General features: G+C 32.2%; 1 long non-coding RNA gene across 1 annotated transcript; it reads left to right on the top strand.

The window, feature by feature from the left end:
• The first annotated feature begins 6,950 nt into the window (after nucleotides 1–6,950).
• LOC136271219 (uncharacterized) lies at nucleotides 6,951–7,735 on the top strand. The gene is made up of 3 exons (XR_010709104.1): nucleotides 6,951–7,065; nucleotides 7,166–7,298; nucleotides 7,611–7,735. It is a non-coding gene; the product is annotated as an uncharacterized lncRNA (long non-coding RNA).
• Nucleotides 7,736–11,431: the final 3,696 nt, after the last annotated feature.

Below are 11,431 nucleotides of genomic sequence, written 5' to 3'. Positions count from 1 at the left end.
ATTAGTGCCTATTCTTGTGGCCATGTGGATTTGGGCAGATCAATTTACAGCTAAGAAATTGCTAATAAACATTGACAACATAGCTCTGGTCGATATATTGAATGCCAAGTCTAGTAAGTCTCAACGTGTCATGTCTCTTGTAAGACCATTGGTATTATTATGTATGAAAAATAACATTCAGATTAAAACTAGGCATATCCCAGGTTACCAAAATTCCATTGCAGATTCAATTTCTCGATTTCAGTGGGAAAGATTCAGATCCCTGGCTCCGCAGGCAGACAAGACTCCAGCCCGTTTACCTCCGGAATTGTTGTCCCTCTTAGACCCCATGTAGAATGTTTACTTGAAGCAGCAATATCCAAAAATACTGCGTCAACGTATCAAAAAGGCATAAATTCCTTTGAAACTTTTTGTACCAAACACAATTTTATCTTTTGTTGGCCTCCACCACTGGACCACATAATCAACTACATCGCATACCTGCATGCAAATAAAGTGTCCTATTCAACAACGAGATGTTATTTGAGCGGTATTAGTTACAAGCTTCAGTTAGAGGGTCAAATTGACAACACTAAAACTTTTATAGTTAAAAAAATGTTAGAAGGTTTCCGTCGGTTAAATCCAGCGAAGGATGTACGGTCCCCAATTTCCCTATCTTGTCTCAATAAATTAGTTTCTATACTACCTACGGTGTGCACAAGCTTGTATGAAGCTGTTATGTTTTCAGCAGCCTTTCATTTAGCATTTTTTGCATTATTGCGCATTAGCGAATTTACTTTCACTAGTAATGACGCACCAGCCTTATTATTTCACGACGTGACCATTAATGAAACACACATTGGTCTGTATATTAAAGGTTCAAAAACAGACCAATACAATAGGGGTACTAAGCTACAGATTGAAATAAATTCTCAAACCCAGTCTTTATTCAAGCACATGCGTGAAATTTTGGCAGTTAGACCACAAATACAAGGCCTATTTTTCTGTCATTTCAACCACAAACCTCTTACTAAATATCAATTCACATCCGTACTACATAAGTCTGTCAAATTTATTGGCCTTGACACAACAACTTTCAAATCCCACTCATTTAGAATAGGTGGAGCTACACATTTGTACTTACAAGGGCATTCGGAGGAGGACATTAAGTCAAAAGGCAGATGGAAATCTAACGCGTTTTGTTCATATATCAGATTGTAAAGCATAATTTTATGTGTGTTCATAACAGCCTCGTATTATTATTCAATACTAAGTTTTCAGGTCCCAACACCACGGTCTGGATCATTGGTTCGTCAATTATCAAACATGCATCCCATCACGCTGTCCAACAATTTGGAAACTTACACCTAGACCTTCAGAAACATAATATCACAGTATATTGGCATGGAAAGAGTGGTATGGTCTGGGAGGATGTAGAGCCCACAATTACAAATATCATTGAACAAAGAGGCCACCCAGATTGGGTAATGTTACATTGCGGGGGCAATAGTATTGGGACCATGCCCTTGCTAAGACTGCAAAAATTCATGAAGTTAACCGTTGTTAACCTACAAACAATTCTGCCGAATACAAGATTCATATGGTCCCAGATACTCCCACGAAATACTACAGACATATGTTATCAAATATTGCCGGTGAGACCGCTCGAAAAAGAATTAACAAATCATTAGCCCCATTTATTGTCAAGCGTAAGGGCGCCTGCTTAAAGTACCCTGATCTACAACAATGTTCACCTAAATATTACCGTGATAGTGTACATTTGTCTGATACTGCTCAGAATACATTTTTGAAAACCATACGTGCTGGCCTCCTAAACATACTACATAATAATGTTAAAGTTTATGCTAAATCCCACGCCGAGTAATTCTGCAGTCTTATTGTCATGGCATTGTGCAAAATTTTGACCGCTTGTGGCGGATGTCTTCATGCATCATATCATAGTTTTTATATACATGAAGACATATGGCCGAATTTTGCTTAAGCCTGCCCCGGATTCTGTTTACTTCCAGGTCCGTGGCCAATAATCGGGCTTACTTTTATTGACACTTTGTTTCATTCAGACATTGATTGACAGGAGTCATTGAATACACTGAGTAATTGAATAATTCTATTGGTACATTGCAGTGGGTTGATTGTCATCATTAAATACATTGAGTAATCAATTAAATTGATACATTAATTGTCATATTGAGACATTCACTAAAGCAAAACATTGATTATACTTTATTGATTTGCATATTGATTGATTGCTTGAAATATTGTTTGAATTATTGATTGATTGATTTTATTGATTGATTCATCTTGATTGATTGATTGTTTGGTTCATTGAAGATCTAACATCATAACTACCCAAAAGTCGATGTTGATCATTTAACTTACTCTATTGCTATATTTGCAATATTTTGCATACATTTGAATAGTTTATGATGTACTGATATATTAGAATAAAGCCATGACAGAGACTGCCAATACGGTGTTGTTAATCTATTCTATTGAAATAATTATTGTATAAGAAATAAATAGGCTCTCAGTTAAACGGTTTCTTGTCCATCTTTTATTGCAGTAACTGGACCCGGCCGAGGTACAGGTAAACACAATACAATAATGAGCTCCCACCCAAAGATGGCCAGTCCACCCTCAGCACCTCCCCCACCACCCAGCAACACAAGATACATGGACGACAGCTGTGGCCAGTATTTAGCTTAAAAAAGTGTAAAATAAGGGACATTTATTATAGATTCATTTATGCATACGTTGTCTAACTTATACATAAAATACATTTTCGATTTAAAAAGTGTTGAAAAAATGAAAAAAAGTAAAGAACGAAAAAATATTAATGGTGCATCTTTGTGTAGAAATCAATAAAAATGAACGTTAAAATCAATCAAGGTTTTTCTTTGTCTTTATTCTGAATTTGAATTAGTTATGTCAGGTTGTCAATTTTGAATTTACCGGTTGGTAATGAAAACAATATCTACAACATCACAACTAGATTTCGTGTCATTAATTTTGTATTTACTCCCCGTTGAGCTAATGTGCGCGTACTTTAAAGTTTGTAGTTATTCAAATTATTTGTACTTTTTTGGTTGAAAAAATAAATTAGATATTCACGAAAATATTTCTTAAAGCAACTGAATTAATGCATAATAGGGTATTTTTTGTTTCTCCCCACCCCCCCCCCCCCCCAAAAAAAAAAAATAAATAAAAATGCGAGTGCATTACATTTTTACCGTTTGAAGTAGTTCTTATTTAAATGTTATCCAAAGATTTAATATTTGGATTATAATAAAACGTGTAAACTAGCTATGTCCAAGACACGATGTAGTATCGATATTGATGATATCGACGATATTGTATCGATATCGATTCACTAATTTCAATAAAATAGAACTTACATGCATATCTTTTAAGATTTTGTCGTAATAAAGATTGGGGTTAGTTAAACATTTGTATTTTAATCAAACTCAATTTAAATATCAAAAATATAATATTGATCTTTTATGAAATCTACGAAAGCTATTTTGGCTATCTCATGCAAAGTACGTTTCAATATAGAATATATACTAGTACAGCATTGAAATATTGAACAAAATACGGGGTTTCGCATCACATTATATGATGCAACTAAGGTTATTTTCAAAAAAGCATTATAATTATTTTATAGATACAACACCACGATATTAAATAAACGTCACAACTTTTAACACAAATTAGAGAAATAGAATAAGTCAATCATTTATTTTTGGGCAAGAGCCACGAAGCATCAAAAATTGCCCTATCATTAAAAATTACCATATTTTGGGAAAATATAGGGTAGAATCTTAGCTTTTCATAACTGTTTTCCTTTTTTCGATATCTATCATACTTTTTTATAAACCGAGTTTACAATATGAACATTTTTATTTAAAACATCAAGCAGTAGCACATAAATAATGTCGTAAAACTGTCTTGAAAAGTCGAATTCATAGCAAGCATATAGAATTTGTGTTTTCATATATATAGATTGTGAGTGAACTCGGCCGTAAATCGATTTTTCAGAGGGTAGGGAAGGGGTGGGGGTTTGAATGGAAACAAATACTGTTTTAAATAACTCTGTACTCATTTTTGCTTTTTTTTAAAGGGCCCGGCAATCTGATTTTTTCTATATGCCATACAAGAAAAACTTTAATTAGATTTAATATGCATAAAATAATCAAAGATGATTTCAATCGAGAATTTTATAGGCAAAAGTAAGTCACCGATGTACACACATTTAGGGTGATTTTTTATTTTATTGGACAAATTATCAACAAAGACATCGCAATTAGGGTAAGACTTCTATATAGAGCACATGCTGATAATGTATTCTAAGCTTTGTATACCATAAGCCGTCTTTATCGAAACGTTTAAGAAAGGAGTGTAACTGCATGTAACGGTTCACCGGAAATACATCGACCACGCGACGAATCAACACTGATCAACAGATGGCTGATAAAGAAAAGACGTATGCATCGGCAAAATGTTTTTATGCAAGGGACGATGGCTTAATAATCAATTACAGCTGTACTTAGGAATTAAATAATCAAGTTTTTTGACGAAATAAGTTAAGTTTATCCAATATGTACATGTTTTCACGTGATGTCGACTGTCTTTCTCCCGCGGTATTCAGGAACACGTACTTGTGTGAAAAAAATCGCTTGCATCTTTCGTTTAATGCATTTCACCGTTTGATAAAAAACCCACAACTAGCTACTTATACATGCTATCGCTTATTCTACATAAAGGTATAAGAATATATATTTACTTACGTACGTACAATGTTAACTTTGCCAGTTAATTTTTTTGCTGTTTGTTAGCAATGTTCATGTATCTCATATTCTACTGCAATTGAATAACACCGTGGTATATAGAAATAATGTTTTTTTTTTAAATGCAGACTTTACTGGTAAATTCTATTGGCAAAATACTGAAAGAACTCAATATTCCATGTACAGATTCAACTGACGTCGCAAACGTCAAACTATGACGTCATCGATGATGCACGATGTAAGAGCATGAATACACAGTATAAAATTACTAGATAAAACATGTTAAAGTTAAGTTTATATGCATATATTTGCATATGCATTGTTCTTTCCCACTGTAAGTCCATACGGAGGAACTGCAATTATTTTTCTATAATCGCAATTGCTCCGTCTGTATACTATGACGTCATAAAGGTGTGACTTCATATACTTTTCCATGACGTTATAGATTTAAACCACTATACGATACATGATGTGTTTTTCTCCAACTCCATAAAATTGATGTATTTATTATTAAAACCTGTCTTATAATAACATTTTAAAAGAATAACTGTTATAACATATCATTGATTCTGTAAACAAATGTATGCGAATTAAAAAGATACATTACAGACTGAATGATTATTTTTGATGCAATACCTAAAAGTCAAGGTATAGGCTAATACAGGGTATTTGCGAGTGGTAAAATGCAAATATAAGTAATAAACAACAATTATTTAGTGAACATGGCGTTATGAATAGCAACTGCTCTGTTGGCATATTTTCCATGATGCGCTAGCGCGCATCATGGAATATGCCAACAGAGCAATTGCTACTCATAACGCCATGTTCACTAAATAACGTTGTTTATTTCTTAATTATTCCTCAAATATTTAATAAAATGATGATTTTGTAAATAATCACAAATAATTCTTTATCATTATTAATTAAATTCTGCTATTTCAATAAAAAGGAAGCAAATAATTACCCTAAAATAGAGTGGTCAGTTTTATTTTCTGTTACTAAAATTTTCAAAATTTGTAAAATACACATTGGCCACACTTGAGTACCTCTACGAAATTTTGCAGGCAGAAGCATTTATGCAATATCTCTCAGTTTTAAAAGTTTCAAAGAGGTACTCAAGTGTGGCCACATTCAAAAATGGGAAATACTGCAGTAAAATCTACAATTTTCAGCTATTTTTAACGATCATAGTATGTTTGATGATGCGCATGTGCTAAACGGTGGGGCCGAAGTGAAAAAATTTCATATGCATAGAAGCAGAATAGTGTGCCCTACAATATAAGTAATTACAATTTGTATTGTTTCAAACTTGAGTTTTGTGAAAATTTTAAGGCACATTTTGATGCTTCGTGGCACGCAGTTGGTAAATGGTTTGAACTATTTGTTTCTTTGTTATAGGTTAAAGAAATCTTACCTGTGTCATCATTTACTTCTTGAGTGTGGTAAATACGGTTAAATTATTTTACTAATATAACGCAACAGTTTTTATTATATGTTGCTGAAAAAGCTCCTTTTTAGTCGTGGAAATACAAAACATTGAAACTTAATGGGATTAGGTGATTTATATATTGAAAAAAAAAACTCATTCTAGTTTGGATGAAGACTTATGTCAATACCATTTTGTAAAGAATATCTTTGTGGGTTTTGGGGGTTTTTTTCGGGGGGGGGGGTGTTTTTTTGGTGTTTTTTTTTTTTATTATTTTTTTTTAAATAAACAAACAGTTAAATATCATGACATGTCTGTTAAAATAGTTGCATTGTACACTTGTTCCCCTATAATAATACATTATAAAAATATGAAGATATGCTTGTTTAATGGAAAGTTGAACTGTCTTTTGTAGTAAACTTTAGTGGCTGTTTTTCTTTTTCTTGAATTTCCATTGTTTTATGCCATGCAGGCAATACATATCTCTATACATTATAAATAATTCTGTGAGCATTTGTTTTGTATGCATTGATTTGTACGTTAAACGTCGTGCCAAGACTCAAGGAGTACTTGCATGACATTGAAAAAATAATATAGTGTTTTTCTATTGTAATATATTTATAAATTATAAAGCTAATTGGTTGAATCATTATTGTCATTAAAACTTAAACTTCCGTACTCAAGTTAAATTTGATTAATACATATGAAAATTTGAAACATATTCCCAGAACAATAGCATTTTATTATCTAAGTGCGAATGCTTGTATATAGTCTGAAGGAAATGTTTATTCTGTTCTATTTACTTGTAAATGGGATGATTCTTATTTCGGCATTTGACAAGTGGCTCACAATGTAAGGTTTAAAAAATGTGACATCATTATATCAAATTGTTACTTCCGTTCTAGAAATAATGTTTTCATGGTACTTAATGATATATTTTATTTTGTATAAGAAATTGTCCATCGGGATTTTATGGAGATATATGTGATAAAAACTGTCCGTATCCAAATTACGGTAAACGTTGTTCTCAGACATGTGACTGTTCCGAACTAAAATGCAACAATATATTCGGCTGTCTAACTCAGGTACGTCTTATTCGATAGGAGATAAAAAATATCGTCACTGTGTTTTGTGAAATATAATTAAGTAAACATTTTTTAGCATTTTTATACTTTCAGTTACATTGTAAGATATGGCCAACGTGATTTAAATGTCAAAATCACTATTTTGTAATAAAAAAAACTTATTCTTGAGAAATTGAAACAAAACGTACCTTGTAAGAACCAGTTATGGGTACACCCCAAAGAGCATTTACATCGCATCGCAAAATACTAGTAATGTATTGAAATGCATTTATAAACATATATTTTATCTTGATATGGGCTATTTTCTTTCAGCTAGAAACCAAGACCCCAGCCCACACGCCATCAAACAGTAAACCCATCACTCAAGATGGCATTATAGAAGCGTATACAATTTACACCCAAAGTTTGGCACCGAAAGACACCAAACTTACAGGTACAAAATTACTGATACTGTTGCTTGAATGTTTTGAATGTCGGTTTTCATATTCATAGCTTTGGTCGATTTGACATGCACTTGAGTCATGTGAAGTTGGGAAACAAATGAAGCTTACTATATAACTGTATTAATGTTAAATGATGCTAATGACACACACTTATTTTCGACAAATATTTAATGATATGCCAACAACCATATTATGTCCACATTCATGTATGAATAATGTTCAAGTCGGGATAATATTACTAATTATGTATGTTACTTTCTAAACATGTGTTTCGGGTTAGAATAACAACACATGACAATAAAAGGCAACAAGAAACGTTTATTTATTTTTATGTGTGTAAATAAATATATAAGAAAGGAATGTAATATAGATGACGTTGCGTACTCCATGATGCCATCAATATTTTGTCATTTGCCGTCTCAAAAGTTTTAGACAGCAATCACTTGACACGTTGTATCCATTGACGTTGCTTCATTTCAGTGCGAGACAGAACAAACTCAATTGTATTCCCAGATTTCTCTGTCGTTTAAAGATTTGTCTTTCCTGTTGGTTTTAAATTTTAAAGGCCTTTTATTTACAGACTTTCCTCTATATAACCGTTATACATAATATTCGCTTAGCTACTGATTACATTATGTCTGACATGATGTAATGAAACGCATATTATATTGATCGTTTATTTACTATTACATAGGTATATAAACCGGTCGAAAGAGTTCGTTCGGATGATACTTTAGTATGCTTTTCAATAGAGGCATTCAATCTTCACAGACTTTTAAGTTTAAAAATTGGAATAAAGAAGGAACAAAGAAAGAAAAAAGAAAACAAATTCAATAAGAAATTTATTTTGTAACATGAATTATCACAATGTTTAATTTATGATATTTACATTCTACTTTGTTTTTCCATTGAAATCTGTGATGTTTAAATGCCTCTAAATGCAACACCTATTCACTGCGTATGAATTTACAAGTAATTTACATAAGTAGTTCTCAAACAGTGAATTCTATGTTATCGTAGAAAAAATATAATTTATAAATGTTGTCAAAACACCATGTTTTACAGTTATTCAACAAAAAAGTTGACTTCATTATTAAAAACAAAATTTTAAGAGTTATTTTTCATGGATTATATGTTCATGCTCGTTGATCTCATCTCAACAGTCTATTAGATAACCAGTTTAAACCGGTTTTATAAAACAGCTGTTCTTGCTGTTACTAATTTACTCCCTCCGTTATATGCAATTTATATCGATTTATTTAAGTAAATAATTGATTTCATCAGTAAGGGAATGTAAATATAAGCATTAAATGATTTATTTTTGACGTCGTGGTGTCAATAACTGCCGTCAGGTTAGCAGACAAATTATCATAACGCGCTAACGCGCGTTATTCAATTTGTCAGCTCACCTGGCGGCAGTTATTGACACCACGACGTCAAAAATAAATCATTCAATGCTATATTGTACAGAAACGTAGTACACACAGTAAGTATACGCTGTCTCCCACTTCAAGTGCACATCGCCTGACAGTACGGCGGACAATGTCGTATTTACGATATGTGAGCCAATATTCAAATAATCTATCATGCTTATGTGAATGAAATACATTAATGTAGTGAAAAATGAATAATGCTTTTTCCCTTATAATTTGGCAATGTAGAGACATCCGTGTCAAAATAATTAGAGAACTAAAATATTGCAGTCGTCGGCAGTAGATAAATGCTTATTTAATATGGCTTCATGTTAGCTTTGAAAAGCATAACATTGTTCTTATAGTAGAATTATTGTGTTTGAAATCATCGGAAGTCTAAGAATATTAAATAGTTTAATTTTTAGTGCCATTAATATTTCATGTTTGATGTTTATTTCATTACTGGTATTTATTTCCATTTAGAGTGATTGGGTGACAAGAAGCATCTATGGTACTGGCGTGCTGATAATTATCCTGGTTTTGTTTCATATCAGCATTTCCGCTTTGCGTTGTGTGAAAATAAGAGGCACACTTGAAGACATGCAGTCATCTACAACGTAATTGGAGAGAGGGAGAGAGAGAGACAGACAGACAGACAGACAGACATACAGAGAGAGAGAGATAGAGAGAGAGAATAGTTATTTAGTGTATTGTGTATTGGCGTAAGATTATTAAACACATCATATTTAAAAATGTGTTTGCGATTTTTAACAAAAAAGAAATTAAATAACTTCCAAATTATAGTTCACGCATTGACCATAGTGATGATTATAAAAAAAATGTTATATCTTAATTTTATTTAATAGAAAAATGTAAAATACAAGGAGATAAATCTTCTGTCTCTTAAATCTGCTGTAATACTGTCAATACTTCTTACAAGTAGATAGGCATATATTGTCCCCCAACTCTCCGCTGTCAACGATGTTTGGTGGAGCCAGTGTCTCCAATATATAAATATGCTCTCATTTTTACATAATACGCACATTTGAAGAACATTTTTTTAATGCATAAATAAAAAAGGTGCTGCTGGTGGTGGTTAAGTGGAGTATACTCTAAATCTTTTTCCCTCTGGTCTCTAAGGAACAGTATTGAAATAAGCTTGTTTCATCGTTAATATAATAGGTCGTTTTATTCGTATTCCTCAGAGAATAAAAAAGAATAAAACACTAAGGTATTGTAAAGTATGACCCAACCCTATGGAGAGGCATCTTGACTTTCATGGTCATTGTTTGAATAAACGTCACTCTAAAATATATCGGGAAGTTCATATCAATTTTTTGGTCGTATTTCGAAGCGAGCTCAGAAAAATAATATCTAAATACCACCCTTATTTTAACATTGTTTAAAAACTATATCACCTTTAAAGGTGGCTACCGATTAAATACTAGTATATTAAAAGTCCTACAGCCAGTGATGCTATATGTTGGGTTGAAATTGGAGGGAGGGGGGTTAAGAAAACGTAAAAGAGATTTTCATCATTCATTTCAGGTAAGTTAAATTTTCTAAAAGTAACTCTCTAAACAAGCAAACATTTATTTACATTTTTATTCAAATTTGGTCAGAAAAACAAAAAACAAAAAAAACCCCATAAAACATAAAATAATTAAATGTCATCGGCTAGCATGGGGATTTCATTCTTCTCAGGTAGAATTTGCTTCTACAGGTCCATGCATGCATTTAGAAAAAATTATATCACCTTGACAGTATTTTTTTGAACAACTTTTGTTATACCATGTATATCTTTATGTAGTTTTCAAAACATTTTTCATTAGTAAATTGCATGAATGTATAATTCTAAAGTCAACAACCTCTATAAACTGATTTATACATGAGTTATCTGCCTTATTCTGCACAGACAACTGAAAACTTACGTTGGCCACTGTGACAGCTAAATATGTTCTTTACCTGACTCAGCAAAGGTAGGCAAAGGAAAGCCACGGTATCTATGATCAAAGAATTCTCACAGAAATGCCAAGTGGAAAGCTTTAAAAGAGAATTTCTGGTTACACATGGAATGTATACAGAAAATTATTTACATTATTCAAAATATATCCTTTAATACAAGTTAATTATATAGGCAAACACAAATTCAATAAAACACAATGGGATGTACATGTAATTTATCTTTTATTCATTCCAGAACTCTCTTGATTAAAAACAATATACTTTTCGAAACCAAAGATGACAAAACAGGAAATGTTTTATGCGCTTGATTCGC

The sequence above is a fragment of the Magallana gigas genome, chromosome 9 (genome assembly GCF_963853765.1).
Source record: "Magallana gigas chromosome 9, xbMagGiga1.1, whole genome shotgun sequence".
Classification (NCBI taxonomy): domain Eukaryota; kingdom Metazoa; phylum Mollusca; class Bivalvia; order Ostreida; family Ostreidae; genus Magallana; species Magallana gigas.
This window is presented reverse-complemented; position numbering and strand designations above follow the sequence as displayed.